The following is an 11511-nucleotide window of genomic DNA, read 5'->3' as shown; positions in this document are numbered from 1 at the left end:
GCTCAAGGTACCCTATCCCTGGAGCCACAACACCACTTCAAGTTTTCTAGTGGTTAATTGGAGATAAGAGTCTCGTAGTCTTTAGTTCCCAGGCTGGCTTTGAACCTCAATCCTCAGATCTCAGCCTCCTGAGTAGCTAGGACTACAGGCGTGAGCCACCACGCTATCGTCTAGCAAGCAGATTTTTGTTACAATTAGGACTTGGTAAAAAGTTGCAAGTGAGTGAAATTCAGATAAGTAAGCCCTCGAATGAGATAATCCTGTTGATCATGGCTGCCGCGAAACTGAATTTACAGCCATGAAGATTCAGAATTCAGTTTAGCATTTTGCAGTGTGACCTTTCTCAGTAAGTCACCTGCTAAATTGTAATCCATTGAGCTTCAGGCAAATTTCTAAAAGGTTTGTCAAGAAAAAGATTGGCATAAATAACCAGTGTACCTCAATAATGCCTTTTTGCTTAGTCTGCTTCTCTGAGGGATGTCAGAAACCTTTTTTTTTTCTTTTTTCTTGGATGCAGCCAAACATGAACCCCCAAATTATGGAAACTACTCAGAAATTGGTTAATTCAGCAAAAACAATTGTTTTCAATAAGGCCACATCCACTCACTTCCCGCAGAAGTTGACTTCATGTGGTTTTGGCATAGTTTACATATTTAAACTGGCTTATGTATATCCTTTCAAGAAACTGACCCCAAAAAACAAAAACAAAAAAAGCAAGCTGTGCCTTATAAAATTTAATATATACTCACTTTATATTCTGGGCGTTTCACTTTAGTCAAGTGAAAACATATGTCCATGTTACACAAAGATATGCCCATTCATGTTCAAAGAAGTCTTGCTCATTTTGTCATTGTCATTGTTATTGTAATCTGTTTTGATAAATAGCCTGTAGTTCCAGCTACTTGAGTACACATTCCAGGCTGGTTTGAACAATATAGTGAGACCTAATATCAAATAATGATGATGATAATTTTGCAATTGGATCTAAGTTCTGCTTAAATCAGTCAACCCAAAATATTGTAGGTGGACTTTTCAGTGGCAGTAGGGGTTGAACCCAGGGCCAATCACTCTACCCTCAGCCATATCCCCTGTCACTTTTGCTTATATTTTGCTTTTTGGGCTTTTTATGCATGTGTTTAATTAATTAATTAATTAATTAACTTTGTGCCTGGCTTGAACTCAGGGCCTGAGTACTGTCCTTAGGCTTTCTTAAGGCTAGAGCTGTACCACTTGAGCTACAGTACTACTTCTGGCCTTTTCTACCTATGTGGTACCGAGGAATCCTACCCCAGTCTTCGCACTCCACCACTAGGCCAAACTCCCAGGCCCTTATATTTTGTTTTTGAGATAGAGTCTTGCTAGCTTTGCCCAGGCAGATCTAGAACTTGTGATTCTCCTTCCACTAAGTAGTTGGGATTTTGTGTATGCACTGTTTCACCTGTAGGTAGATTTTATGTAGAGGTGGATGTTGTAGCATTGCCAAGGAGCAGGGCTCATTTAAGCTTTTGTACTGACATACTGTTCCAACAGAAGCAATAGGCAGCCCCAGGTCTCCCATTAGCTGGAACTAGAAATAGCTCTGAGCAGGGGATCAGGAATCTTGGGGTGAAACTACCCTTCCAATACGCTGCAATGACCATGAAGTCCATCTGAAGGGCCTGCCAACCCTCAATGACCAGTTCAAGCAGTGCTTTGAACTTGGCCGAGGCATACGTCACCTTTCCTCAATCCACCCTGCCCCCTTGGGACACTGCTTGTCCTTCTAACCCCTATGCTGCCGCCTCTGCCCTGAAGGTCAAAGCTCTCCCTGGTGCTGAAGGTTTTGCTTTGTTTGATGTGGGTTTTTCTACATCCTCAATTAGGCAAGCTCTTTCAGCACAAAACAATTTCAAAAGCAAAACCAAAACCATTTTTCTCTTTCATCCATCCATTCTTTCTTTCTTCTTTCTTTTCTTCTTTTTTTGGGGGGGGGGTGTCATAGGGCTTGAACTCTGGACCTGGGCACTGACCCTGAGCTCTTTTGCTCAAGGCTACCACCCTACCCCTTGAGCCACAGCCCCACTTCCTGTTTTCTATTTGATTAATTGGAGATACGAGTCTTACCTTCTTTAATGCCTGGGCTGGCTTTGAATCACGATCCTCAGATCTCAGCCTCCTGAGTAGCTAGGATTACAGGTGTGAGTTACCATGCCTGGCTCCAATTTTTTTTATGATTATTTTCCTTTTCTTTTCTTTTTGTCTTGTTAGGTCATTTATCTGTCTTTGGGACAGTAAGAGAAATAAGGGACAAAAAGTGACCAAATACAGTAGTGATACTCACTAGGTGCTGTGTTGGAAAGGAACTACACAACCTGTGGGTGGAGATGGGAGGAAAAAATTGGGAGAGAGTAAGGGAAGGGATGACATTGTCCAAAAAGATATGTTATTGTTACTTTCAAAAGAAGCTGGGGAGTCCTTATTCCCTTCTTTTGGCCCAAATTTTCTGTCTTTGGAAGATGCTGCCTTCTCAGGCTGCACAGGCATGGCACTCTCACAATCTAGTGGAATCATTGCTGCCTTCCCCCTCCATATTTCTCAGTCCCACCAGCTACTGCTGGTGTCCAACAAGTTTCCTGTCCACTCGGCCCTTTTAGACGACCATATATATAGTCATGTATAAGAACTCGGCTAGCCACACACTGATGGCTGCGCCTGACAGGAGGCTAAGATCTGAGGATGAAGGCTCAAAGCCAGCCCCGGCTCTAAAGACCTAAAGTCCATGAGACTCTAATCTCCAATTAATCACTAGAAAATGGGAAGTGGTGCTGTATCTCCAGGGGTAGGGTGGTAGCCTTGAGCTAAAGAGCTCAGGGACAGCGCCCAGGCCCAGAGTTCAAGCCCCATAACTGGAAAAAAAGAAAAAAATTATATTAAATGAAGTGAGTCAGACTCAAAAAACATAGGCTTCATGGTTTCTCTCATCTGTAGTAATTAGTATGGACCTATAAATTTACAAGTAAACATAATGGATAGCAAAAGACAAAAAATTATTCTTGGACATGATAAATGAAACAGAACACTAAACATTCACACAGTGAGACCAAAGGAGTATATTCCTAGGAGAAGATTGCAAAGGCTCAATAGCCATGGGCATAGGATCATATAAAATGATAGTTATCGAAATGAACTCCAAGAAATGGAAACAGTGGGCTTTTATTTTTCTCTTGTGGTGTGCTTTTTTTTTTAATTTTTGATTGTTGCTGTTCCCCTTTTGTCATTGTTTGTTTCTGTACTTTTTGTCTTGTATGTACGGTTAGCTGTTGGAGGAAGGGGAAGAGGAGGCACAGGAATGGAGGGACAGAGGGTGAACCAATGCAGCAGTGATATCTCTAGACGCTATGCTGGAAATGAACTACACGACACGTGTGGAGGGAGGTTGAGAGGGTAAAAACTGGGAGAAAACAAGGGAAGAGGTGATACTGTTCAAAAAAGAAATGCACTCATTACCTGACTTAGGGAACTTTAACCCCTCTGTACATCACTTCTACAATTAAAAAAAAAAAGCCAGAGTGTTAGCCTTGAGCAAAAGAAGCTCAGGGACAGCACCCAGGACCTGAGTTTAAGCCTCAGGACCGGGAAAACAACAACAAGAAGAAAAAGAACTTGACTATAGAGATCTTCCTTTCCTTTCTCTTTGTTGCATTCAGAACATTTGAACATTTATAACATCTGCACATACTACATACAGTAACTGTGGCATATAGCATGTATACACACCACACCAACTACATACACTTCACAGAAATATGTATCCCACATATACACATGTTTATTGTGCACGCACACACACGCATTTGTTGTTTTGGACAGGAACAAAGTAGAGACTAGCTTGTATCCTCTCCCAGAAACAAGCACTTGCTAAATCAAGTCATAGGGAAATGGCTGGAGGAAATGACCGTCTCGTCTAAATAATGAATCATTTACTGATTTCTACCAACGGTGACATTTCAGACAGCCAGAAGTGAGGCTATCCCCAGTCTGGTTCTGCATCATCTAACCATTCGACCATCTTCTCCCATCCATTGGAACTCATTGCTAGAATAAACAATGAACAAAATAAGAATGTACCAACCAACATGTTTTTATTTTTAAATAATAAAAGAACTTGGGTTTCCAGGAGATAATGCCTTTGATCTTAGCTACTCCAAAGAATGAGATTTGACAATCATAGTTTGAAGCCATCCTGAGCTGAGACACTCCTTTTCCAATTACCCAAGAAGACGACAGACTGGAGGCATGGCTCAGGTAGAACACCAGCCTTATACATGTTAGCAAAGCTAGCCAAGTAATGGCATGAGGCCCTGTGTTCAAGCCCCAGTACCAGAACAATAAATAAATAAATACAAATCAAAAGCCACGACCATGGGGTAACTGCACACAGTACTGTGCAGAGACAAGTGGACAAAGAGTAGGGAAGAAGGCAGTACAGACTGTCCTTCATTCCTCCTCCTCCTACTGCAAGTGAAGCATTACTCAGGATCTAGAGCAGCAGCCTTAACCCAGCCCACAAGCCAACAGATGGATAAATGAAGAGTGCGAAGGCAAGCCACACTATAGACACACCCAGCGCAGGTGCACTTAGACTTGGAGAGTTCTCAGAGGGGAGGCAGGAAGCTAAGAGTCACATAATAAGCAGACATCATTCAAGTAAAAAAGAGGCAGAGGATGGCAGTCCAGAAGAGGGGACAGTATGTCTAAAGACCAAAGGCAAGAAACAAAGCAATCTATTCAAAGGCAGAAAGGAAGTGGGTAGATCAGAACACTTAAGCCCAGGAAGGAAGGAAGGAAAGAAGGAAACAGGAGACTGGTGAAAGGCTGGGCAGGAAACACCTGGACAGACAGGTTCCCAAAGACAATGAGCATGTAAGTTACAAAGAGGACCCTTGTCTGTCAGGTCCTAGCTATATGGCCCTTGAGAAGTTACTCGGTCTCCCCTACCTTGATGAAATCATTGTGGCTAGCACTTTGTTTTCAAGGTGGATGGAGACAGGTGATGCAGACCATATGCCTAGAAATCCCTGGCATGTGTGACTGTCTATTCACAGTGACCATGGTGGAGCCAACAAAATTCTTCTGCTAACAGAAGGAGGAGTGGTCTTGGGTTAGCAACCAGGCTAGGCCTCAAGGGAGAGCTGTTAAAGCTAGTCACACTTGCTCTTACTCTTAAATGCTCAATAATTTAAAAAAGTGTCCAGCATTGCATGTTCCAGAACCATAGTCTCCACAGATCTCTTACAAACAGAATTTTAAAAGTTCTTGTTTTCTTCCTTTTTGTTTTGTTTTGTTTTCTTCTTTTTGTGCTGGTACCAGGGCTTGAACTCGGGGCCTTAAGGTCTTGCTAGGCTTTTTCTATTCAAGGATTCTTAAAATTTACTGAAGGATGGAAGCAAAGAGCTGCAACAAGCCTCACTTTTTTTTTTCTTCTGCCAGTTCTAGAACTTGAATTGGGTTATTTTTTTTTTCTACTTATGGCTGGCATTTTGCTATTTGAACCACTCCTCCACTTCTAGCTTTTGGATGGTTAGTTGGAGATAAGAGTATAGATTTGTCTTCCCAGGCTGGCTTTGAACTTCAGTCCTTAAATCTCAGCTAACAGGAAAATAAAACTAAAAAAGAAAAAGCACCCCCCCTCCCTCTTTTGGCATGGGATCTGGTGTCTCTAACGGGCAGGTATTCTGAACCTATCATCTACAGGCATTGGGAAGCTCCATCCCAAGACAAAATCTCCTCCCTTGCAGAGGGCAGCTCCTCAGGTCACACCCACTGCCCTTTCTCACTGCCCAAAGTGCTCCTCGGCCTCTTGGGTGAGCCCCAGTTGTCACGTGGCTGTGAGGAATGCTTGCCTCCTCTTCAATGGTGCCCCTTGTCCAGCACCTGCCAGCACGAAGTTCGCCTGGTGGTAAGACTTGGGACTCTCTGATCTCATTCATCTTCTCAGGAACAGTCACATAGACCAAATCTTATCATGCGGAAAGATATGTGGGGAGGCGGGAGAGCATCTGGCTTTCCACAGAGTCCATGCGTCCCTTCAGGTGGGAATTTGATCTTGGAATCCACGACACATGTTCTAATTTTGAATGGTGAGCAGCTCTCAGACAATATGGAGATTCCTTATTCAACCAGCCTGTCCTCCTCCCCCAAAACATAAGATTAGGGGGTGTAGCCAGTGTGAAGAAGTACAAGCCTGTACAATGCCTGTAATCACCGTGTCAGAGGTCATGTTGACACAGCACAGCCTAAGGAAGAGGAAAGGCTGAGTGAGCTCCAAGTTGACTGTGGTTATTTGGTTTTTGTGTCATTTGATTTGGCTGTACTGTACCTACTGTGCCATCCCAGAATACTTTTTAAAAATTTTATTGTCAGGATAATGTATAGAGGGGTTATAGTTACATTTGTCAGGTAGTAGGTGCATGACTTCTCACACATTGATACCTCTTCTCATGTTTTCGTCCCCATTTCCCTCCCCTTAACCCCTCCCAATCATCTTGTTTTTCCCCCTTCCCTTCCCTATTTCAAATAAACAAATGTATATATCCACTATACCAGGTAACAAAGTCAGATACAGTAACAACATGAAATTAACCAAAGGGCAAAAAAAAAGAGAAATCACATAGTACATTAAGAACAACAATCACACAAGATAAAGCTTTTGTTTCCATATCCTAGAGATCCTTTCATTTAATCTCATCTTATATTACCTTATGTACCTAGGTTTTGGCCTATTGTAATCCTCTGCTAGCAGAGTCCTAGATGTGTACTAATTATTACAAATGAGGGAAACCACTGAGCCAATGTTCCTTTGGGTCTGACTTACTTGACTTAATATGCTTTTTCCAAGTCCTTCCATTTCCTTACAAATGGGGCGATGTCATTCTTTTTGATGGCAGCATAGAATTCCATTGTGTATAAATACCACATCTTGTTGATCCAATAATCTGCTGAGGGGCATCTGAGTTCGTTCCATATCTTAGCTATAGTAAATAGTGCTTCAATGAACATTGTTGTGCTAGTGGATTTAGTATGTTCTTGTTTCTGGACAATTGGGTAAATGCCAAGTAGTGGAATTGCTGGGTCATCGGGGAGCTCTATGTTTAGCCTTTTGAGGAATCGTCATACTGCTTTCCAGAGTGGCAAGTTTACACTCTCACCAACAGTGTAGTAGTGATCCCTCCTGGCCACATCCCACCACCTTCTGTTGTTATTAGATTTCTTTATAATGGCCATTCTAATTGGAGTGAGGTAGAATCTCAAAGCTGTTTTGATTTGCATTTTTTTATGGCCAGAGATGTTGGGCATTTCTTCATGTGTCTATAGCCATTCTTATTTCCTCTTCAGAGAAGACTCTCTTTGTGTCTTTAGCACACCTTTTAATGGGATAGTTGTTTCTTTGAGGATTTGTTTTTGAGAGATTCAATTTTTTGGGCTGTAGGTATATTTTAGATATGAGGCCCTTGTCTGTTGTATGGTTAGTAAAGATCTTCTCCCACTCTGTGGGATTTCTATTTAACTTGCTAGCTATGTCCTTTGCCATTCAAAAACTCTGCAGTTTAATGCAGTCCCATTTGTCCAAACTTTCTTTAATTTGTTATGTTCCATCCCAGAATATTTTTATCCCTGGAAAAAAAAGTAATAATGCAAATATAAGAATCAACTTGAATCATTTAAATATAAGAATCCTGACTTCCCCCATCTTTTTCTCATCATGAAAACTTAACCTACACCCGGGCTAAAGATTAGAACATAAAATAGGTACAATAATCTTTGAGGCAGACATGTGTGAACACAAGCTTGAACTATGAGCCAATAACACAATAAAAAGCAGCCACTGCCAATCCAGACATGAGAGGAATTGCTTTGTGGGAAGTAGAGATGAGAAGATTACAGTTTGAGGCCAGTCTGAGCAAAAAAAAACAAAACTAAGTTTGAGGCATACTCGTAATCCCGATTAGACAAGAAGTGGCAGTAGGAGGAACACCATCTGAGACCAGTCACAAGCATAAAAAGCTAACTAAATCACAAAAAAGTGCAGGTTTAACTCAAGCGGTGGAACACCTGCCTAGCAAGTGCAAGGCCCTGAGTTTAAACCTCAGTACAGCCAATAATTATCATTGGTGGCAGCAGAAACAACAGCAGCTGTCTTAAACTATCAGATTGTTAAATATTAAGAACCAAGAGTTCCAATATTGTCAGGATGTGAGGACAAAGGCAGTGTCAAATACTGCTGATGAGAGTAAAAATTGAAGGCTATCTGGTGATACATACCATAATAATAAGTGTTCATTACCTGGACTGTGTCAAGTCCAGATCCAGGAACTAATATAAATAATTGGACAAGGATTCAAAGTTGTTTGAATATGAGCATGAATGAAGTATTGTTCAGGAAAGAAAAATAAATCATGTAAATTGCACTTAAGCTTGCTTAGGCAGACTAGAATAGAATACCATGAACTACTAAAATAATGATATAGCTCTATGTGGTTATGAAAAGGTATCCTGGATGTATTATTGTATGTGGGGGCAGGGCAAATAATAGCAATCCACGTTGGATCTGTTCAATAAAATATTCTCTTTCAACTTTGTGGACAGAGGAAAGTCTAGAAGGAATTACCAAGATGTTAAGGGAAAGTTAGACATTGGTGGTTCATGTCTATAATCCTGGCTATTCGAGGGACTGAGGTCTGAAGATTTCAATTCAAAGCCAGCCTGGGAAAGGAAAGTCTGTGAGTCTTTTATCTCCAATTAGCTAGCAAAAATCTGGAAGTAAAGCTAGCTCAAGTAGTAGAGCATCAGGCTTCAGGGAAAAAGCTAAGTTATAGTATCCAGGCCCCGAGTTCAAGCCCTAAGTACACACACACACACACACACACACACACACACACACACACACACAAAGTTAAGAAAAAGCTAAGATTTCAAATGATTGCTGTCTTCGTCTCTATACTTTCTATCCTTGAATTTTCACTGTTGTTTATTTTCACAACAGGAAAACTCATTGAGGGCAATGTTCTTCCTTTCTTTAATTCATTTACCTATCTATTTATTTATTTAATTTTTCACTGAAAACCAAAGGGCTTTGGGGGGCAATTTTATTACTTTTAAAAAATTGTAAGAACACTTAGATTTAAACTAAAGAGTCAGCTTTGATATCTAAGATAAAATAATTGCAATGTATATGAGGAAAGCCACAGAAAGATAATTTGGGGGCTAATTAAAAAAATGCATCCTGGATTGCAGCTGCGGCCGTGACCTTGCGGGCCTTGGGGTGCGGAGTGCTGCGCTAAGAAGTCACAATGCCTAAAACACTAAAGGGAAAAAGTACAGGATGGGGGAAAAAAAGGTCATCCATCCCTACAGTAGGAAAGCAGCTCAGATTATGAGGGAGGCCCACAAACAAGAAAGGAAAAATTTCTAGAACTTGATTTGGAAGTTTTCTAATGTATGTACACTTTCCTTCTAAGAATGAAGAATGAAAAGGCCTTGCGGCTCAACCTTATTGGTGAAAACCTGCAGTGGTTTCATAATCATCTGGACCCTCAAAAAACAAGATATTCAAAAAAAGATGCTTGTCAATTAATTGAAAGGTATCTAGGTCGATTCAGCGGTGAGCTGGAGCAGATCCAGTTACATAACAGCATCAAAGACCGGCAGGGCAGGAGGCACTCCTCGTGTGAGACTGTCACCAAGCAGACCATGGAGCTGGAGCGGCAGCAGTACGAAGGTTATGGCTTCGAGATACCAGATATTTTAAATATAAGTAATCTTAAAACTTTTAGGGAATGGGATTTTTGATTTGAAGAAAACGCCAAACATTAAAATGACAAAAGTATGTGCTGATGATGCAGTTCCAAAGAAACGAAAGAAGAAAACTAATTTACCTGTGGACATAGACTTAGGGGAATTGGAACTTGCAGGTGACTCGAGTGACTCCGATGAAGAAATGACTCCGGTGCCTTTTTGTCTTTCATTGAGTTGAAAATAAATAGTTTGAGGACCTTTAAATTTGTATCCATTAATTTTTGTAAATAAATAACCTTGATGCAAGAATGTGGAATTTATTCTTTCACGGAGTCCCATTTGCAATGTCAAAATTGGTGTTAGCATTTTTATTTAAAAATCATAGGTTGCAGGGGCCGGGAGTTTGGCCTAGTGGTAGAGTGCCTGCCTAGCATGCACAAGACCCAGGTTCAATTCCTTGGTACCACATACATAGAAAAAGGCTGGAAGTGATGCTGCAGCTCAAGCGGTAGAGCTCTAGCCTTTAGAAAAGCCCAAGAACAGTGCTCAGGCCCTGAGCTCAAGCCCAGGACTGGCAAAAAAAAAAAAAAAAATCATAGGTTGCTCTTCATTTGTAATTACTTGCTTTAAAAACAGAAGTTGGGGGGCTGGGAGTTTGGCCTAGTGGTAGAGTGCTTGTCTAGCATGCACGAAGACCCAGATTCAATTCCTCAGTACCACATATATAGAAAAAAGCCGGAAGTGGTGCTGAGGCTCAAGTGGTAGAGCTCTAGCCTTGAGAAAGTCCAAGGACAGTGCTCAGGCCCTGAGCTCAAGCCCAGGACTGGCAAAATAAATAAATAAATAATAAAAACAGAAGTTGGATTGGTCTTCTTTTTCCATTACTATAGTGAAATACCTGACACTGCCTGGGAATTCAGAACAGTTTGCTTCCCTCCTGGCTTAAGAGAGTACTATTCCAAACATCGTTATTGTGTAACATATGAGTAATAGGGAAATCACAGGCAATACAGGAAGCTGGGAGTGGATGATCTGTAATCCTAGTTCATCCCACCTCCTAAAATTTCTCTTGTCTTGTCACACTGGAAAGCGAGTTCCCAACATTTACACTCTCCCGGGACACATTTAAACCATATGTAAATCAACAGGAAACTTTTTTTTTTTTTTTTACCAGTCCTGGGCTTGAGCTCAGGGCCTGAGCACTGTCCTTGGACTTTCTCAAGGCTAGAGCTCTACCACTTGAGCCTCAGCACCACTTCCGGCTTTTTTCTATGTATGTGGTACCAAGGAATCGAACCCGGGTCTTCATGCATGCTAGGCAAGCACTTTAACCACTAGGCCAAACTCCCGGCCCCAACAGGAAACTCTTTAAAAGATAAAAGTATTTTTCTTGTGTATATTTATGACTACCTAATCTCACATTTTGAGGAATAAATCTATTTTCTAAAAAAAAAAATGCATCCTCCTCAAGACATGAGAAAGGGTATCAATGTATGTGAAGTAATGCACCTTCCATCTGGCGAATGTAATGTAACCCTTCTATTAATTACAATAAAAATTATATGGAAAAAATGCATCCTCCTGTTGAAGCTGATGTATAATTAAAGTATCTAAGTCCTCTTTTTAAAAGTAACTTCATTTTGGAATCTTTCTAGATCTATAGAAAACCTGTGAAGACAGAGCCCCACTCCCATTTTCCTCTGTTATAACATCTTACATTAATATGTCTCTTTTGCC

The 11511-nt window shown here is 41.1% G+C and overlaps 1 pseudogene; it reads left to right on the top strand.

The window, feature by feature from the left end:
- Nucleotides 1–9329: 9329 nt before the first annotated feature.
- On the top strand, nucleotides 9330–10037 carry LOC150060444 (translation machinery-associated protein 16-like; annotated as a pseudogene).
- Nucleotides 10038–11511: the final 1474 nt, after the last annotated feature.

The sequence above is a fragment of the Megascapheus bottae genome, chromosome 7 (assembly GCF_031878675.1).
Source record: "Megascapheus bottae isolate mThoBot1 chromosome 7, mThoBot2.hap1, whole genome shotgun sequence".
NCBI classification, from domain to species: Eukaryota; Metazoa; Chordata; class Mammalia; order Rodentia; family Geomyidae; genus Megascapheus; species Megascapheus bottae.
Note: the sequence above shows the minus strand (reverse complement) of the source record. Positions and strands in the feature narration are given on the sequence as shown.